This window comes from Pinus tabuliformis, chromosome 2_1 (assembly GCF_031772625.1).
Source record: "Pinus tabuliformis cultivar Carrire ecotype Pingquan chromosome 2_1, CPIR1, whole genome shotgun sequence".
In the NCBI taxonomy this organism is placed as follows: Eukaryota; Viridiplantae; Streptophyta; class Pinopsida; order Pinales; family Pinaceae; genus Pinus; species Pinus tabuliformis.
The window spans coordinates 902640547-902661854 of NC_142299.1; positions in this window are offsets into that span (position 1 = coordinate 902640547).

Here is a 21308-nt window from a genome sequence, read left to right on the forward strand (position 1 = left end):
TGATCAGGACAAAACAACATTTACAACTCCATGGGGAACTTTCAAATATGTAAAGATGCCTTTTGGATTGAAGAATGCAGGGGCAACATTTCAAAGAGCAATGGATATTGCCTTTGCCAAGGAAATTCATGACTTTTTAGTCATTTATCTAGATGATCTCACACCTTTTTCAAAATCTGACCAAGAACACATAAAACATTTGAGACAAATCTTCCTAAAATGCAGAAAATATGGAATCTCCTTGAACCCTAAGAAATCCCTCTTTGGTTTAGAAGAAGGCAAGCTCTTAGGACACATCATCTCAAAGGATGGCATTAGAATTGACCCAGATAGGATACAACCTATGTTGCAAATGCCTCACCCAAGGAATGTCAAAGAATTACAAGGATTCTTGGGAAAAATCAATTTCTTGAGAAGGTTTATCCCAAACCTAGCGGAGCTAACCAGATTATTAAACAACATGCTGAAAAAGGATTCAAAAGTGAAGTGGACTGTTGAAGCCAATCAAGCATTTGAAGGTATAAAATTGGCCCTCACTCAAACCCCAGTCTTGACCAACCCTCAGTTTGACAGAGAATTTATTATTTTCTCTTTTGCTTCCCAACATACTATTGCAGCTGTTTTATTACAAAAGGATGACCAAGGAAATGAAAAGCCAATTGCTTTCTTTAGCAAAGCTCTCAGAGATGCACCTTTGAAGTATCAAATCATGGAAAAACAAGCTTATGCTTTAGTCAAAGCAATCAAAGACTTTAGGATTTATATCCTTTATTCCCATGTCAAAGCATATGTGCCAAGTCCTATTGTCAAAGACATTCTCACCCAAGAAAATTTAGAAGGCAGAAGAGGAAAATGGATTGCCAGTATCTTGGAATTTGACATTGAGATAAAACCTACGAAACTAATAAAAGGGCAAGGCTTGGACAAATTAATGACAAAAACAAATTTCCAAGCCTTAGACATCAATCAGCTGGACAGTGAAACAGAGCTGGCGACTCCAAAGATCAATGTAGCCTTTGAACAATCCCCCTGGTACTCTGATATCTGTCATGTGTTACAAAACCTGTGTGCTCCCCCAGGACTGTCCAAAACTAAGTGTAGGTTCTTGAAAATGAAAACATCAAGATTTTGTGTGATGGATGGCAATCTGCTTTGGAAGAACCATGAAGGTATATTGCTGCACTGTTTAATTGAAAATGAAACTAACAATATCATGCAAGAGTTTCATGCAGGAGACTGTGGTGGACACTTGTACTGGAAGTCCACTGTAGATAAAATACTAAGGGCTGGATACTACTGGCCCACCATGTTCTCTGATGTCAAGAAATTTATCACATCATGTCATAAATGCCAAGTGTTTGAGGGAAAGAGACAACTGCTGCCACTTCCTTTAAGGCCTGTTGCAACAGAGAGACCTTTTCAACAATGGGGATTGGACTTCATTGGGGAAATTCATCCCTCATCTTCAGGAAAACATAGATGGATCTTAACAGCCACAGATTGCTTCACTAAATGGATTGAAGCTGCCCCATGCAGACAAGCAAATGATTCAGTAATCATTCAGTTCTTGGAGAACAACATACTGTCTAGATTTGGCTGCCCTGATAAAATTATTACAGATAATGCTGCTGCCTTCAGATCCAAGAAAATGGTGAATTTCTGTCACAAATTTCATATTACTTTGGGCCATTCTACTGCATATTATCCCCAAGGAAATGGCCTTGCTGAATCATCAAACAAAAGCCTTGTAAACATTATAAAGAAGGTACTTGAAGAGAACAAAAAGAACTGGCACAAAAAACTAGTCAATGCCTTATGGGCAGATAGACTAACAACCAAAAGATCAATTGGGACCAGCCCATATGAGTTGGTTTATGGATTAGAGGCCAAATTCCCCTCTTCACTAGGAGTGCCTGTTATGAAGCTTCTTCAAGAAAGCCAAGCAGAACCAAATGATATGCAAAGAAGGATCAATCAGATAATTTGTCTGCATCAAACCAGAGATCAAGTTTTCAGCAGAGTTCAGGTATTACAAGAAAAACTAAAGAAAGCCTTTGACAGAAGAACCAAAGCAAAAGATTTCAATATTGGTGATAAAGTCCTCAAGTGGGATGCAAGAAGAGAAGAGAAAGGAAAACACGAAAAATTTGATTCCTTATGGAGAGGTGTCACATGGAATCAATCAAGGGTGCGGACACAGCTGACCTTCCTAGAAGTCTAAGACATTCTAATGACAAACAAAACAAACTGGAGCTATCCTTCTCTAAACATACATTATGATATGAGAAATCAAGTGTTTCGTTCTTACCTCTGTCCAAACGCTGTTGTAGAAGTCCAAGCTTTGTTGATCCGGATGAGCTCCTCCCTTTCTCCAAAACCTGCAATCACCAACAGTCAAACAATTAAATAGCACCTGACTATAACATAAAACAAAGCATATTCAACACATAGACCAAGGAGTACATGAAATAACCCATTAACAACAAGCTATTGAGAAGAATGGACCAATTTGCATTAAAGGTAATCAAAAGGAACCATTACAACCTGAGCCTTGGTGTTGTGCAAGCTCCTTCCAGGGTCCACAAGAGTCTTCCTCTACTTTGACAAAGCTCACCCACTTCCAAATAGAACAAGTAAAGATGACAATCTCTCCTCACAAGCTTCTAAATGGGAGTCCTAATTCCTGCAGCATTTACCCTTAGAAATCTATATCTTTCAACCTTCTTCCTTCTGGCTCAATGCCTCTTTTTATAGTGCTCAAGAGGAAGTTAATCAGGTCCACCATCAATGGGATAGTCCCCTCTTTGGATGGGATCACTCCCTTATTGATGGGATAAGTTCCTCTTTGATAGGAGTGCATGAACCATCTGGAGGCGCTCAATACCCATCCAAGAATCTTCTAGAATGCTCTAGAAATGACCACAAGTAAGTTTTTGAAGATAAAACTTGCGCATTTTAACCTTTTCAGAGGGACGCACTTGCCCCTTTAGATACAGAGCATCCTTGGACGCAGACCTTATGAACAAAAGGTGCGTACCCGCAGGCAAGGCTTGAGAGAACCTGCGTACCCAGAGATAAACATGTTTTATAAAGACTTTCTCTCTTTCTTGGAGTTTGATATGAATAGTAGAGGCCTAAGACTTGCTCAAAAGGGTAGTATGACTGTTGATTGAGCCATACCGACTGTAAATAGCCATGGTGACATTTTTTAGTGTAACAGATTGCCCCCTAAAGTGCGAAGCCTGGAATAGATTAGGGTTTTGTATTATCTAGGAAGGGTGAAGCGCTTTATCATTTCGAGGATTATCTCATGGAGAACCTGGTTGGAACCTGCAATTTTCAACACAAAATACATGGATAAGATTATATCATCACTGAGGTAGGCATTCCCATACTCAGATAAAAACTTTAACTAACAAACTAACTACTCTGATATAGAAATGATCTTGTAGTACATCATAATCATAGACTTTTGTAGACACAGTATGGGCGCAACCATCTGTTTATGATTAGTCTACTTAGATAATGAATACAAAACTCCTCGCAGCCTGGATGATAAAGATTTGATCCAGGGTCTTCATTCCTACTTCTCGAATTGGTACGATTCTAGCCATGCGAATAAATGAGTCGATGTCGAACATGGTAGAAACCACTTGATTACCAGCCGATGATGTAAACTGTTAACAAGCGTGAGAGAGACCACCAGTAATGTCAATGGTTCTCAAAGTACCCAGTACAATCCATGAGATGTGAATGAATGAGTTGATGTCGAACATTTCATGGAATCCTTCGATCGAAAGTCAATGATGTAAACTGACGTCAAAGGCGAGAAACCTGCCATTGATGCATGCAGACTTCAAGGCACTGACGATTTCTAAGTCATCTCTCTAGATAATGTGCTGATGTCGATAGAAAGAGACCCGTTGCGGGCAAGCCCGCAACACGAAATCATTGTTCAAGTTGAAGAAATGTTGCTGTAAGGACTGACTCAGGGATGGTCAAATGGATGACAAGTATTTTGCAGATGAAAGTTTTGTTTGCAGACCTCTTAAACACATAACGACACGACAGATGGTTTGGTTCTAAATAACTCAAAGTTAATCCCCGGAACCCGGTTAAAGACTTTCAAAAGTGGTTTGATTGACTGTGAGGTAAAAGATTTCCCAACCCAGGTGAATGAAAAGTGTCGTGTCCAAGAGTGGTAATAAAGTTTCTTTTGAAACAAAAGGTAACAAATAGGCTCATTCTTCTCTCTTTTCCCCCACCATTTCTGGCAAGTACCTCTTTATTTTTAACAAGCTTGAGGAGGATAACATATGCTTGATTATAAGCTCATCCTTCGGATGAGTCCAACCCATTTTTGATTCGAACCCTAGGAAGGAGTGGTTCGTTCCTGTTTGTAATTGAACAGGTCCTTTACTGTGAAATGTTTAACGAGCCCAGTATAGGAGAAACTCGGTGTTTTTCAATTTTAGAGAGTCTGAAAAACTTAAGGAAACTCCAAGTTGAACTTTTTCGTAACTTTGTGTCCCTCAAGCCCGAAAAAGTATAAAATAATACCTGGGGGAACCGCTTGATCTTGCGACCAAGGAGTACTTTCATAGTTAGTGTCACTGACCTGAAAAGTAAAAAGCGATAAAGGACACGTCGTTTTATTTCCGTATCGAGTTTGAAACGACAAAAACACGGCTATCTTTTCCTGATTTTACGGTCAGAAAAGAGCTATAAGGGGACCGTCTTTTAATTCTGTTTTAACGAGTGTAAAAGAAACGCTCGGCAATCTTTTCATGTTTTAGGAGTCAGAAAAGGGCTTAAAAGATGACTCTGATATTTTGTTTGTGAAAAATGACAATTTTCCCTCTAAGTCCCTTTGTCCTGCACAAAAGCGACACATTACTCATACCTGTTTAAGATAGGCAAAAATTCATCGAAAAACATCTTTCCATGGTGAAAAATGAACAAATTCATCCAAAAAACCTATAAAAAGACTTTTTACCATGTCATTTTTACCGTTTGACTGTTGAGGTTGAAAAAGGAGCTTTTGACAAGAAACTTCCCGTGGTCGCTGCGGAAAATCCGACCGTTAGAATCGAATGCCGTCTCTTCCAGGTATTTCATAACATCCTCCTTGTCAATTTAATCCATTTAGAATTTTGTTTTAAGTTTCATTTTTGATTTTTGGGGGGTTTTGGGTTTTGGAAACCGCCCTGCGGGGGACGCAGGTTTCCTAAAGGCTGGCCTGCGTCCCTCGACTTTTTCCTACACAGGGAAAAGGTCGGGGGATGCAGGTTACCTTTAGGCCACCTGCGTCCCGGCACACTGTGCGTCAAACGCGGGGTGCGTCCTCCGCAAAACGCGGGTTTTGAAACCCCAAACTCCCAAACCAACCATTGAAATTTCTCAAAACTAATTTTAATGCCTGTTTATTCATGTGTAGGGAACTTATCATGCTGGATTGGAGAGAAAGAGAGCATGAGGAGGTTGATGAAGCTGCAATCAATCATCAACCCTCCCTCGATGCCCTAAGAGGATCTGGTTTATACAAATACTGGTCCATACCCGGTATGAGAGCATAGGTAAGGTTCTTGGAGTGGCTAGTCGAGAGATGGAACGTTCAAGAACAATGCTTTTATATCGGCGGGCAACAACTCGAGATAGAGCCTGCTGACATTTACTTTCTTACTGGCTTACCGAATAGAGGTGAGCAACTCAATCTGGCTGGGACTAGGCCGGGTGGCCAATCCCTTGATAGTCTCCGAGCAGATTGGTGCCTACCTGATCGAGAGCACAAGAAAGGCATAGAGATCAAATATGTCTCTCAACGTGAACTCATGGTCTTGGCTTTCACTGTGACCAGAATTTGTGGCTCAGCCACTTTACATATTGCTACTGGGTCTCAATTTCGGATGGCAATTGATTGTCTCCAAGGCACCATTTTCAACTGGTGTGATGCGTTGTTGGCTAACTTGAAAGCCCAACTGACCAAGGCAAAGATCGGCAGACTAAAGACCTTTGGATATGGGCCTATAGTCGTGAGCTTTGCCTTAGAGAGGATACCAATGCTGATCCCTCAGCATCTCACTGTTGATATTTCAGGTCCTCAAGAGCCAAAGCTGGTACGATGGGTTGTTGTGATGGCCCGGCATCCGGACGAGGGTGCGGCAGTTGTTCGATTTACTGACAGTTATTTTCACTGGTTAGAGGACCAGGTGTTCGCGATTCAGGACTTTCCGTATGCCGGAATAGATTTTCGAGGTGATCCGGACATGGTTCTTCCACAGGGAGAACAATGGGATGACAGAGGTACTTTATTTTTCACGAGTTTTCAAATTATGTATTTTTTTGTTTTTTATATATATCGTCTCAAACTGATAGTAAAGTGTTCAAAATGCAGATGTTGGTCCACAACGTCCAGCCAACCTCCGGCTTTTCGAGAGGCGACATCCAGTTGCACCGCTACCGGCCCCACAGGACGCGGCGGCTGCGGAGGTACTGACTGAGTTGGAGCATGATCTACAGCGTCTGACGGCAGATATACCGGAGACATCTATGGATGATATTCCTATCAGACTTCAGCGCTACGTAGTCGCGGTCCCTGGACCGTTGAGGAGATTTTTGCGCAAGGTAGCCCGTGCAGTGGTGTCGTACAGGGAGCACCACCAGTGATTGGCTAGTCACTTGTGGACACATGTGACATTTTGACTTTTTTGTACTTATCATTTTGCCGATCATAAGGTGTTTTTCAACCTATGATCGAAGACGATGTATATTTTTTGACACACTTCTATCTATATATATATCACTATTACCGGCTTATCTTGTTTAACATGTATGATGAAATGTTTTTTAAATTTACTTGCATGATTATCGTAAATGTCTGTCCAACACTCGAGAAGCAATTGCATCTGCTAATGTATTTAAGGACCTTGGAATATGCTGATATTCAATGTAATCAAATTCACGTTCCAAGAGACGCACTCTCAAAAACAACCTTAATAACACAGGATTTCTAATGGCATAAACTCTATTAAGCTGTAATACAACAAGTTCAGAATCTAACCTCACTATCAAACGTCGAATTCCAAATGAAATAGATTCGGATAATAATTCAACCACTGCACTGTATTCTGCAATGTTATTCGTTGTTTGACCGAGGCTTACCCCATGCATAGAAACTAACTCGTCAGAGGGTGAATAGATAACCCAAGCTGCGGAAGAGATATTCTGTGTACTACGACAAGCACCATCAGCAAATCCAATGTATGTTTGGAGGGGCGTCGACATCTACAATATCAAGAGCAAAACCAAGATAAGCCAGAATAACGATGAAAAACACACTCACTAAGCTAAGCACACTGACTAACTAACAATCAAACTAGCTAGAAAGAAAAACCTAACCTAACTAAAAATTCTCCATACCCACCATTTAAGCATAATACCACTTTAGGTAAAGTCCATTTCTGGGTTTATCCAAAGAGTCCCCATCAAAATCTACTAGCTCATAAGCCCCTTTTGCTAGCTTTCGCTTTACAATATAGGGTCCATGCCACATAGGAACGAATTTTCCAACACCTAGCTTATCATTAGCTTGATCATATAAGAGCACTAGGTCTCCCTTCGAAAAATTTCGAGGGGTCACATTTCTATCATACTGAGCTTTCATTCGCTTCGCGTGAGTCTCGATTGCCAATGTAGCGTCACGTCAAGTCTCATCTAATTTAGCTAAGTACAATAAACGTTTATCCTCTTCGGAAGTAGCTGGAAGTAATTCGACAGCCATTTGAAGTGATGGGATTTCACATTCAATGGGTAACACTGCTTCTAAGCCATAAACTAGCTGGAAAGGAGTGAACCCTGTTGAGGTTTTCACTGAGGTTCGGTATGCCCATAGCGCCGAAAATAACATGTTGTGCCAATTCGACCGATGAATACCAATGGTTCATCGGATCATGATAACCAGAACTTTGTTGATAGATTCAACCAAACTGTTGGCTTGCGGATAATAAGGAGTAGAGCTGTCATGGCGCAAACCAAGCTGGCTTGTAAGTTCAGTCATCATGGTGTTTCGAAAATGGCTTCCATGGTCAGTAATAATTGCTTGTGGGACACCAAACCTAGTTATTATATGATTGAATATGAAAACTGCAGCTGTTTTGCCGCTTGCGTCGAATGTAGGCATCGCCTCGGCCCATTTAGTGAAATAATCAACCGCGAGGATGATATACGCATGCCCCCCGGCCGAGTGAGGGTTACAAGTAATAAAGTCGATACCCCATTTGGCGAATGGACCAACGACAATTATAGGGTGGAGAGGAGCAGGTGGTGCGTGCATCTTTCGATCAAACACTTGGCAGTTGTGGCACTTCTGGACTGCAATGATACAATCTTTAAACATAGATGGCCAGAAGTAACCAGCGCGCAACACCTTCTGAGCTGTGGCATACCCAGACATATGACCGCCACATGCTCCAGAGTGACAATCATTCAAAACTCTCTCAGCCTCTTTGTGAGTTAGACAACGTCGAAAAACTAAGTCTGCCCCCCGGCGATAAAGTGTATCTCCAATAATTTTGTATTGCTGGGATTGAAACCTAATTTTCCGCCGTTCCGCTTTGGAAGCTTCAGGCCGAAAGGTTTGGGTTTGGAGATAGATGATTATATCCCCGAACCACGGATCTAAAGTACTGATAAGAAACAAAGATTCGTCCGCAATGGACTCTTCTGCCACAGTCTCTGTGTCAGTACGCGGGAAATCACACATCAATTCCGCAAAAACTAAGGATTTCTTAGACTTGGACTTCTCGAACTCCAAGTCGAACTCTTGCAGGATAACGATCCATTTAGAGTACTTGCCCCCTAGCAATTGTTTTGTCAAAATGTAAATCATAGGGTTGCAATCCGAAATAACTGTAGTTTTACGGAGAAGAATGTAGTGACGAAAACGCTGGACAGCTTGAACGGCTGCCAGGGCCAATTTCTCCACATGCGAATATTTTAACTCAGTGGGATTTAAGGTTCGACTGAGATAATATATCACATGTTCTGCTCTGAATTCATCTTCTTGAACTAACACCATCCCAATGGTGGAATGTGAAGCTGCGAGGTATAAGAAGTAGTCCTGGTTGTAGTTGGGAGGATGCAACAACGGTGCATGGGTCAACGCGTGTTTAAGTGCATCAAAAGATTGTTGGGAAATCTCGTCCCAAAAGAATTGAACGTTCTGTTTCAACAACCGTGTAAAACCTTTAGTGACCTCGGCGTAGTTTGGGATGAATCGACGTAAAAAGTTCGCTTTCCCTTGCAAACTTTGGAGTTGGCGCAAACTCGAAGGAGGAGGCAATTTGATGATCGCTTCGACTTTCGAGGGATCGACGCGAATGCCGGCTTTTGAAACAACAAATCCCAGCAATCGACCTGTTTCTATACAGAAAACACACTTGTGGGGATTCAACCGAATTCGATAATGCCTACACCTCATAAAGATTGCTCGTAAGTGGTCAAGGTGATCAGCTCGTCGTAAAGAATGAGCAGGCAAATCATCGAGATACGGTTGCACAATGTGCTTGATGTCGTGAAATGCGTAAGACATCGCCCGTTGAAAAGTGGCCTCGGCATTCTTGAGCCCAAAAGGTAATTTGCAATAAGAAAATGTCCCCCATGGACAAATGAATGCCGTTTTTGGTTGGTCGGCAGGTAGAATATTGATTTGATTATAGCCTGAAAAACCATCCATGAAGGAAAACATTTCACTTCCGGCACAATCATCAATAATTTGATCGATATAAGGCGTAGGATAGTTGTCTTTTGGACAAGCTCGATTGATATCCCTATAGTCGATACAGATTCTTATTGTTCCTTGTTTCTTATTGACGGGAACAATATTCGATACCCAATCCGTTAACGGGATTGGATAAATGAAACCTGCTTTCAACAGCTTTTCGACTTCTGCTTTAATCGCAGCCGCTTTTCGAGGGTGAATCTGACGCAACCGTTGCCGGATGGGTTTAGCATCCGGGTAGGTTTTGATTTCATGAACAACAATGGCAGGATCGATTCCCGGCATTTCCTCGTAAGACCATGCAAACACATCGCGGAATTCTTGGAATAGGGCCTTGTAAGTTTGGATTTCTTCTTCTGTACATGCGGCACCTATATGAATGTTCTCCTCAATTCCGGGCTTCACTGAAATATCAATGGGAATAGTACGAGAAATATTCCCTAAATTCAACTCTGAATCAGAATGTTTCGTTGGATCCTGAGCGTCTTTGACATATTCAGCGGTAAAGATAGATGAAAAATCATTTTCAAATGCATCATCCTTAGGTAAAAACGAAGATCTGTGATGGAGATCTTCCCATGGTAGATCATCTACACTTAGGATTTCGCGAAGTTGTTCGTCAGATGACACGACTTCGGGAAACGCTATCCGTTCTAAGGTTGAGGTGAAAAGTGATTCTTCACTGACCACATTCATTTGGTCGACTTCGGTTGAATGAAAGTCGGTAAAAGACATAAGAGCTTCATAAGCAATTTCATATGGACTCAAAGGCATAGCATTACCGAATGAGTCTAACTCAGAGTCAGATGGAACATACCAAGGATCATCATAAATAATGTTTTTTGACGTAATCATATGAATCGTTGCAAATGAAGGTTCTACGCTGAGTGGAGGGAGAGGAAAAGTTCCCAGTAAACCGGAATCCTTAACTAAACCTACACCAACGTCTCGATAAGGGATTGTCGTCTTACCGACATGCTGGATACTCTCTGAAGAGGCTGGGTCGGATGAAAAGTATGTCAGCTGATCAATAGTCACGATCTTACCATTATGTGGAAACTTAATTACTCTGAAGACCGATGAAACGACCGCTGTCATAGCATATGACCAACTTCGACCCAAAAGAAGGTTGTAGTCTAGAGGGGCATCAACCACTTCCACATCCAGACTAACGGTTTTACCTTCTACCCCTATAGGCAATTCCTGTAGAATACCAAACGGACGGAACCCACGGCCATCAAAGGCCTTAAGGATGGTGGGGGATTGGTTCAACGAAGGAGAACCAAGGGATCTCCAACATTGAATTGACATAATACACGTAGAAGCTCCCTCATCAATCACAGTTCGATGAATAGGCCTGTCTTTTACTATCACTGGAATTTGGAAAGCCATTTGATGGGGGAGTCGTGGTGTACTATTTTCTAGATCGAAGATCATTAGATTCGGATCCTGAACGTCAACAGCTCCTATAGCTGACAAAAGCAATTTTCATTGTGCTGGACATGATTGCAGCACTTCTAACGCCAACATTGCTGAGGGTGAAACAGTTAATTCCTCAACAATGTTGTAATTCTGGGCCGCTCTCGCATGTGGATTGAAAGCAGACCTTCGAAGTACACCCTTGGCGGGTGGTTTAATTACTAAGTCTGGGTTAGGTTTCTCGATCTGTAGTGGATCGGAACCAGGAGCTGAGGTTGATGGGTTAGAGTGAGAAGATTCTGCTTCCTTACCATCAACAGGATTCTTACTACCATAATCTTGCGATCGAGTCGCAATCCTCACATGAGACATCATCAAAATGGGTTCTTCACTGGCATTCGAGGAAGAACCTATCATCTTATTCTCCTGCTCCGGAAATGGATTTTTTAACACAGCAGGAGTGGGAGAACCTTTGACTATTTTCACTACCTTGGCCCGATGAGGGCAATCTCTTGTAAAATGATCCTCTTCACAAATAAGACAAGGATATCGAGGTTTGCGCTTTTCGTCATTGGTTTCCGACTTTTCAGTTTTCTCCTTTGGAGCCTTGTCTGCTTTAGCCTTCTTCTTTCCTTTCTTCTTTCCACCGTTTTTTGATTTGGCCGTAGATGACTCTACAGCGTGAATATCGGCGGTAAGTTCAGGAGAAGACTCTCCTGTCGGGGAATCGGGCAAAGTGATAATAGGAGTAGTTGAAGCCTTGGAAGACTTCTTCTTGCTCTTTGTATTCACGATACCAATCATACCATCAGCGACATGAGATCCCGAAGGAGCAGCAGCGATTTGGTTTGACTTTGGAAGATCCAGAATCTTCTCGTGTAATGTACCCGACTGCGTGTAAACTAAGTCAAGGTATTGTGCCTGAGCAATGACTTGCTCCTCAGTAACTACTCCGGCCTTAGCTACATCTTCAGTAATTCTTGGTAATAATGATTTAACAAACCATTCAGCTAAGATTTGGTCCGGGATAAAAACTTTCACTAGCCTTCTTCGACGTCTCCACTCATGAATGTGATCTGAAATATACGTGGAGGTTGATTGTTTTAGTGAAGTTAATAACTCCGTACCGTTATCGTATCTGACTGGTAACTGAAAATGAGTTAAGAACGAGGTAGCTAACTGGCTAAAATTGTAAAAAGAGGCCCGTGGTAACTCAATGTACCACTTGGCCGCGAGACCAATGAGTGTACGCTGGAAAAGACGTAAACGGATCGAATCATCCGAGATGGAATTTGAAGCACACGAGAGGTGGTAAGTCATCACGTGATTGGACGGATCCTCTCCAGACTTACCTTCGAACTTGGGTATATCGCTGGGCAACTTATTTGGCATTGGCGGCCAGAACAGAAGATATTGAATTGGATCGTTCGTTAGGCGCGTCAAGTCTGGTAAATCCAAAGTTGCGATAAACGGTAACTGCCGGTTAGGATCTCTAAAACTCTGGGTCACAATACCGGCCCCAGGAGGAGGATATCCAGGATAACTAGGAACAGGAGTCGCATTTGGGATATTATATCCTCCTGGAAAACCAGGATTAACCGGACCGTACTGGGGTTGCTGAGGTTGGTGATAAGTGTACCCAGGATACGGTTGATACTGGTAAACCGGTTGTTGGACAGCTTGCCCAGGTTGATACTGTCCCTGGTACGGAGGTTGAACAAATTGAGGTTGAGTAGTAACAACCGTACTTATACCAGGTTGGCCTACAGGCATCTGGACTGTGGTTTGAATCGTAGATCCAGACAACGGTATAGATGTCTGAGGAGTGGTTACAGGGACAGTAGAAACCGGAGCCATCGATACTCCAGAAGTAAGTATGGTAGATGTGGCGGTAGTTGCTGCAGCCGTTTGAGATGGAGTACTAGGTGCAATTGGCGGCTGAGTAACTACCGAAGTTACAGGGGTCTGAACACTTGACTGGACAGGTTGCGGTTGCTGGGGTGGACCAGGAACTACAGGTTGTCCTGCTTGAGGTACCGACTGTATACTTGGCTGCAACATCTGTTGACCCTGTGACGGATCCCACACTAACATTCCAGGGTATTGACCCATAACAGGTTGAGGGTACTGAGATCCATAGCCGGATTGAGGATAGGATTGATAATTGTAAGGTGCAGTCCCATATGATTGCCCTTGAGGTGGTTGATAACCTTGACCTGAGTATTGACCTTGAGGTTGATAACCTTGAGGTAAATATGGGTACTGGGGTTGACCTTGACCTTGAGGTTGGTATCCTTGAGGTTGATACCCTTGGGGTTGATACCCTTGGGGTTGCCATCCTTGAGGTTGCCATCCTTGAGGTTGATATTGATACTGAGGTTGACCTTAGGGTACATATTGAGGCTGGGGTTGACCTTGAGGTATGTATTGCCACATAGGAGCGTACTGACCTTGAGGTTGCCCCCCAGACACGAATGAAGTACCTTGAGGTTGCCCCCCAGGCATTAACGAAGGCTGCCCCCCAGGCGGTAATTGGCCACCTTGAGGTTGGGTAACGGGAACTAAACCTGACATCATGTAAATGTCTCCTACACTCAATGGTACATTACCACTGTTTCCAACTAATAACCCATGATCAATGGGTTGAGGAGATGCTCCCGCAAAGGTACCAGAAAGAGATTGATACCCAGTAGGAACAGAAGGACCGCCATGTAAAAAAGATTCAGGACTTTGTGTAAACACAGATGACTGACCAGACATATTTACAGGAGTATGAATACCTCCAGGTGGAAAAGGAGTACGAGGTGTAGAAAAACCTAGCCCAAAGTTTTCTAAATAATTGGTTAACGAAAGGTACCAAGTAGTACTTCTAGGAGGACTGTAAAAGATGGATTCATGCTCCCTTAGATCAAGGGTAATTTGATCTTCAGGATTAGAGACGCCTATTTCTTCCTTTGGAACAAGTTCTTCTATAGCAATCAAACCAACAGGAAGATTTTCGGTGATAATTCTTTCTATTCTCGGTGAATCAGGAACACTAGGAGTCGGAGTAACAGGTTCAGATATTTCTGGTTCTTCGCCTGTATCGCTAGCAGACGAAAAACTACCAACAAGCTCAGAAACTGTAACAGCTTCGGGATTATAACCTGTCTCTAAACTTTGGTAATCTGGATGGACTACCAAGGAAGATTCTCCTTCTTCAGGTGAACCTACTCTACTGCCACTAGGAGGAGTTACAAGGACCTTTAAACCTTCTAAATTACTGGGGTCGTCTCGAGGAGGTTCACCCCTAAGTCTACGGGATCTTCTCAACAATTCGGCCACAGAAACAACTTCAGGAGACTGGCCCCGAAGTCTACGGGACTGTCTTGGTAATTCCGCCACAGCTAAAAACTTTTAACTACTACACACGAAAACAAAATAAAATTTCAAATCAAACCACCTAAAGCCTCTAAAGAACCAAACAAATTTGAACCACACGCCTAAAGAATCTAGGGCATCAAACCAAACACAAATAGTATCTTCCGGACCAAAAGCGCTAGTTGGTGATTAGGTCCAACCTCGCAGGATTCAGTACAGAAATGGCAGGTGGAACAGTTACACCGACAACTTGCTTAATGAATAGACTGGACCAAGTTCCTCCACTTTAACCGTCTCGAGTGAAGTGAACCCCCCAGAAAATCCAAGTGAGTATAGCCGACGTCTGCTCCAGGTACAGTGGGACCTTCCCTCCACCGTCATCTTGGGTAGAATCCTAGAGATTATGGTCACTAAGGTTACCAACGGCCACAAGTACACCTGGGGGAATAGTCTAAACTCCGATAGCACGCAAGGGCAGAGTAGCAAGCTCAATCCCCTTACCAGCTCCTTGACAGTAATCCAAGGTTTACCGATAAGTGACCCCTGGCTCCTCGACAATGGTTAATCCGAGGTTTACTATTTGTAATACGTACTGTCTGGCGTCGTTCCCAACGAGGGGGGAATGATCCCCTAACTGGTTCGGACACGAGCTCGTGCTTCTCCTTTAAGAGGAGCTTTCCCAGAGTGTAAATGTAACAATTGGATTTGATTCTATCACAAGATCGACTACTTGTTTGGTTTTACTGTCTTGGAGAGTTAAGTACTCACCTACTCCAAGACACTAGCCTAAGCTATGTTGGTGCTTCAGAGCCCTAGAAAATAAAAGTTACTAATTCAATTTTACTTTAAGCGTTACTTTTAAGGTTGTTCTTTAAAGTCACAAGGTGATGGAAGTGAAACCAATGGTGTGCAGACTTGACTCCAACCACTACAAAGATGCACCTAAGATGATCTATGCTACTTTGCTTTTTCAATGAAATTCTTTAACTAAGAGAGTTGAGGGAATGCAATTTTTAAAGAAAACAACTTCTTTAGAAAAGACAATCAAAGAAACAATTCTCTTTTTCTTTTCGAGCACAAAAACATAACCACTCTTTACTTGCACGAAAAACTCTTTTTCTTTCAAAAACTTTCAAAGCTACTTGAAACAAAACTTTTCAAAGGAGATATTTTTGTATTTTCTCTTTTCAATAAAGCATGTAAACCTACTTTTAACAAAAAACAATCTCAAAAGCTACAAAACTATGAAAACTTGACTCACAAGCAAATCAAAAGAGAGATTACTCTAAGCAAACCTAACAAGGCAAAAGCTCATAAAGACGATTCTAGGATGTTTTACTTGATCAAAATCAAATCAAGGACTAGCTAATGCAGAATCAAAAGACTAGTCAAAACAAAACTCAAATCTTTTTGTTCTTTTCGTAAAATGGAATTCAAGACTTAAACAAAAAGTACTTCGAAAATGGCCCAAAAGACAACTTGATGGTAAGTTACTTCTACAGGTAGACTTTAGAACAGGTCTGACTTCTTAGAAAGTTGACAAAACCAGAGAGATCTAAGGCTTGACAATTCCTACCGCTAAAGTCACTACAAGACCTACTCAAAATCAAACCCTAGGGCTTACACTTCGACGAAATCCACTAAAACACTCAATGCTAATGAAACCAGTTCAGGTGAAGATTCTGGACAAGGAACTCATGAATCTGGGCAGAAGAAACTAAGAAAAAACAAAATCTAAGAGCAAAAAAGGCAAAAAGTGGAATTTTCTTAAATTTTGGCAGGGGACGCAGGCAACCCGTTAGCACAGGTGCGGGCCCGCTCTGTGCACACAGCAAAAGTGCGTCTAGGGACGCACTGTGCAGCACTCAAAGGGTGCGTCCTACTGAAAAACTCAAGAAAACTTAAAATAAAACTAATCCTAAGCTAACCTACCCAGAGACAAGATCACAGAGCCAAAACCAGAAAAATAAACCAATTTTCTCAAAGCAAAGTTCAAACAAAAGAAAAGACTCTTCTCATCAATGGAAACTATCCCCAGCGGAGTCGCCAATTTGTCACACGGAATCAGTCAAGGGTGCGGACACAGCTGACCTTCCTAGAAGTCTAAGACATTCTAATGACAAACAAAACAAACTGGAGCTATCCTTCTCTAAACATACATTATGATATGAGAAATCAAGTGTTTCGTTCTTACCTCTGTCCAAACGCTGTTGTAGAAGTCCAAGCTTTGTTGATCCGGATGAGCTCCTCCCTTTCTCCAAAACCTGCAATCACCAACAGTCAAACAATTAAATAGCACCTGATTATAACATAAAACAAAGCATATTCAACACATAGACCAAGGAGTACATGAAATAACCCATTAACAACAAGCTATTGAGAAGAATGGACCAATTTGCATTAAAGGTAATCAAAAGGAACCATTACAACCTGAGCCTTGGTGTTGTGCAAGCTCCTTCCAGGGTCCACAAGAGTCTTCCTCTACTTTGACAAAGCTCACCCACTTCCAAATAGAACAAGTAAAGATGACAATCTCTCCTCACAAGCTTCTAAATGGGAGTCCTAATTCCTACAGCATTTACCCTTAGAAATCTATAGCTTTCAACCTTCTCCCTTCTGGCTCAATGCCTCTTTTTATAGTGCTCAAGAGGAAGTTAATCAGGTCCACCATCAATGGGATAGTCCCCTCTTTGGATGGGATCACTCCCTTATTGATGGGATAAGTTCCTCTTTGATAGGAGTGCATGAACCATCTAGAGGCGCTCAATACCCATCCAAGAATCTTCTAGAATGCTCTAGAAATGACCACAAGTAAGTTTTTGAAGATAAAACTTGCGCATTTTAACCTTTTCAGAGGGACGCACCTGCCCCTTTAGATACAGAGCGTCCTTGGACGCAGACCTTATGAACAAAAGGTGCGTACCCACAGGCAAGGTTTGAGAGAACCTGCGTACCCAGAGATAAACATGTTTTATAAAGACTTTCTCTCTTTCTTGGAGTTTGATATGAATAGTAGAGGCCTAAGACTTGATCAAAAGGGTAGTATGACTGTTGATTGAGCCATACCGACTGTAAATAGCCATGGTGACATTTTTTAGTGTAACAAGAGGACCATTTGTTGTCCAAGCAGTACAAGGTAACAACACTTACTTCCTAAAAAGTCTTAGTGAAACTGACTTGGATGAAGGTCCTGTGAATGGCAGGATGCTGAAGCACTATTTTGAATACCACCCATAAGTACAGCATGGGCTTCCATTGTACATACCCAACTGTATAGATGATTTTCTGTTTAGATTGTAATAATCCAGTTTTTTCAAGTTTATTGACTGCCAGCGAAGATAAATAGAATTAGAGGTCTACCAAGAAGAAAAGCACACAATTTGGGCAATTCAGAGCAGCAAAACTTCAAGTTCATAAAAGCAGTAAAAGACCAAGGCATTCTGACCTGCTGTTCTTGGTCTTTCAAAAGAAAAACCATCCCCATGTGGAGCCACTGTTAGATACCTATACCAATAGGTTTCATATTTCATGATTGGCTATGGAAGGTCCAAATTTGTTCTGCTTTGATGACTCAAAGATCACATATTTCCAAGAGAACTCAATCTATGCTTATAGCTTGGTGTGAGCTTCAAATTTTGATGGATGATTCAACTGCTTAATCTGGATCATTCCATGGTTTAAATTTGCAGTTGTAGAATAGAGAAAGGAGTCTGTCCAAACTGTTTAATCTTGGCAGACAAGTAGTTCAGGTAGAGAAGAAAAGGCTCCCAACAGCTTAATCTGGGACCTTGGATGAGATAAGGGTAGAAGTAGATAGAAATAACAAAGAAAAATCCAAAGAAAAGAAAAGGCAAGCAAGGGTCTGCAAGTCCAAGTGCACCCTCTAAGAAGAAATAAAAAATGCTAGGCAAGTAGTTGGGTAAGTAGTTGGGGTTGCAGAAAGGTTATCTTTACCATTGCAGATGTGTTAACTATGCTTACCAAGGCAAAGTCTATCAATTGACAAGGTGTTCATCTTCATCAAGTTACAACAAGGAGCATGACTAACCTCCCTCCTCCCCCCTTTCTTTTCATTGCTAACATCCCCTTATGAGCTGAGATTCATGGAGGAAGATCATGGTTTCATGGTGGTTCTTGTTCATTCAAAAGCCATATTTCTTGTGTAAAAATCTTTTCATTTTGATCTACTCTTTAAACCAAGTGTTTTGCAAACAAATTCAATGCTTTCCCCCTTTGATCACCCCCCATCCATATTAACTCTAACTTTACTATGTAAATCCCTATATCACCTTTCCCCTACTAGTATTAAACACCATGGTGTATAAACCCCAAATTATGTATAAATACCCCCCCCTTGGCATTATAGCCAATAAGTCCTATGTTAGGGATCAAATGACATCTGGTCATTTTGACAAGCCTAAGCCAAACCCTCTTTCCCCTTTTAAATCCATTCTCTCACTTTTGGCCCCCATTTACACATAAAACCTATAAAACCTTGTTTCTACCTTTACACGCTCAAAATTACTAAAATACATCAAAACCCACTTATTCCCCCTTACCCAAAGTTCAAAGATCAGGCACGTAGTCACAAAAATTTCACAAAACCCATAAGTCCAATGTTCTCCGCTTATGCACATATGCCGAAAATAATCATTAAATAATCCCCACCCCCCACCATATCCATTGACTATTTCGTCCTCCCGACAGCCGTCCGATTAAAAGATTGAAGATCCAACGGCTCTATTCGCAGCGGAGTTGTTCCGACGTCCGCTGTTTACCCGCCTTATTCCCCGGTCACATCAGTTCCCCGATAGCCGTCCGATCAGACCCCCCAGATCTGACGACCATCGTTGCATCGGAGCGGATCTCCCATCCGAAAGTTATCTTCCGATGGCCGTATTTTGGGTACGTCATTCGGTAGCCACGCGTCTCCACCACCATTCATCGGAGGTACGCCTGACACATACCTCCCCCGTACCGTAAGCGGTGCGATATGAAACCGCCGACGGTTTCCGGTTTCCCTCATCCCACCTATATTGCGTCAGCTCCCCGTCACCTCACGTCACTGCCACCATGCCGACACGTCAACCCTTGCGCCCGACCATCCGCCGACGTGGCTGCCACCGCACCGTCCCCCATGGACCAATAGCATCTCGCCACGTCACCCGATGACGTCAGCTCACGTCATCCAACCTTGACCCCACCAATGACGTCATGCTGACGTCATCACAAAAAGGCGCCAAATTGCCAAAAAGGTCCATATTTTGGCCAAAATATCGGTTTTTACGTTCTTTTCGTTTATTTGCTATTCTCTCTGCTGCATGATATTTACGTTCTGAACTCCGCCAACCTGCTAAAAACGACCAAGGAGACCTCCAGAGTACCAATCCTGCCCGCATACGCGACCTCTGCTCGCTGTTTACCAGGTATTTTTCATCTTCTGTCCTCCGTACGCCTGCAGTTGTCTATAAAATTACTCAGAGAGCTTAAGGAACGAGGAAACTCACAATTTCACCGGCAATTTCCCTCTGCAAACACCCCATTTACAATTGTGAATTCCAAAAACACTAGCCGAGCCTTGTTTTACCTACATTTCATTAAAAAACTAAGTTCTGTCTGCGCAATCGCGGCAGACTCATTTAAACCAAATTCAACCACTGAGAGAGACAAGGAAAGGCCAAACATTGGTCCTAATTGCACTATAAATAGTATTTCAACTGCTATTTCCTCGAACCACTCTCTGTTCCTGATAATTTCACCTCCCTGGTACAGAGGCAGTCCTCTGTACTGTCCTGCTCAATCAAAATCATTTTGCACTTAATTCAAAATCCTCCTGTGCAATGGAGACACCTGTAGTACTAAATGTTCAACCTCTGAATGCCCCTCAAAAGAACTTGAAATGGCAAGCCTTGGCAGATATGGATTACCAAATTACAGAAGAGAAGCTTATGAGCAGCAAATTCCACCTTCATCTGTTGAATGAGTTGAAAACCAAGCATGAAAATGGGACAGATGTATTGGGCTTATGGGAGTCTTCCCTCCCTACTTTCAAACTCCCTCAGGTCAACCAGTTCCCTGAGCTAATCCACCTCTGTGCTGAACAATATGATGTCTCTCAGAGGGCTGTTGTTGACCCATCTGGTTCAGTACTTTTTTATGTTACCCCTCAAGCTATCAGAGACATGCTTTGCTTCAACCCTCAGAAGAAGTTGGTTCCTCTGTCACTGGTAAACCTGATAAAACAAGGGGATAAACTCACAGATGCTCAAGTTGTTAAATTTAATCAATTATACATCAAAACTAAGATTGTGATGGGCCCTCCAATTCTTCATGTATATCTCAATGAACTGGGCAGAGACCTTGCAGATATGATTTCTCCCATCTTGGGATACAGTTCAATTGAGCATATTGATTCAACTGTGCTGGTAATGATGCTTATGTTTGCTCCTGGCAAGTCACCAATCTGCTATGACTATGCCACCTACATATCAGAAAAGATTCATGAGCAATTGATGAATTTAAGGAGGGATAGGATGTTCAGATACACCTCCTACATTTACCATTTCATTTTGTACCATCAACATGAGAAGTTTCACTTTTCAATCAAAAGAATGGATGCCCAAGGCAATCCTAGATCAGTGGTCTATTGGTCTTCTATCTTCCACATCAGACCTGAGTCTCCATACACTTACTGTGAATTCGTGGATCTATTCATCCATCCAGCTATGGCAATGCTGATGAGCTCACCTCC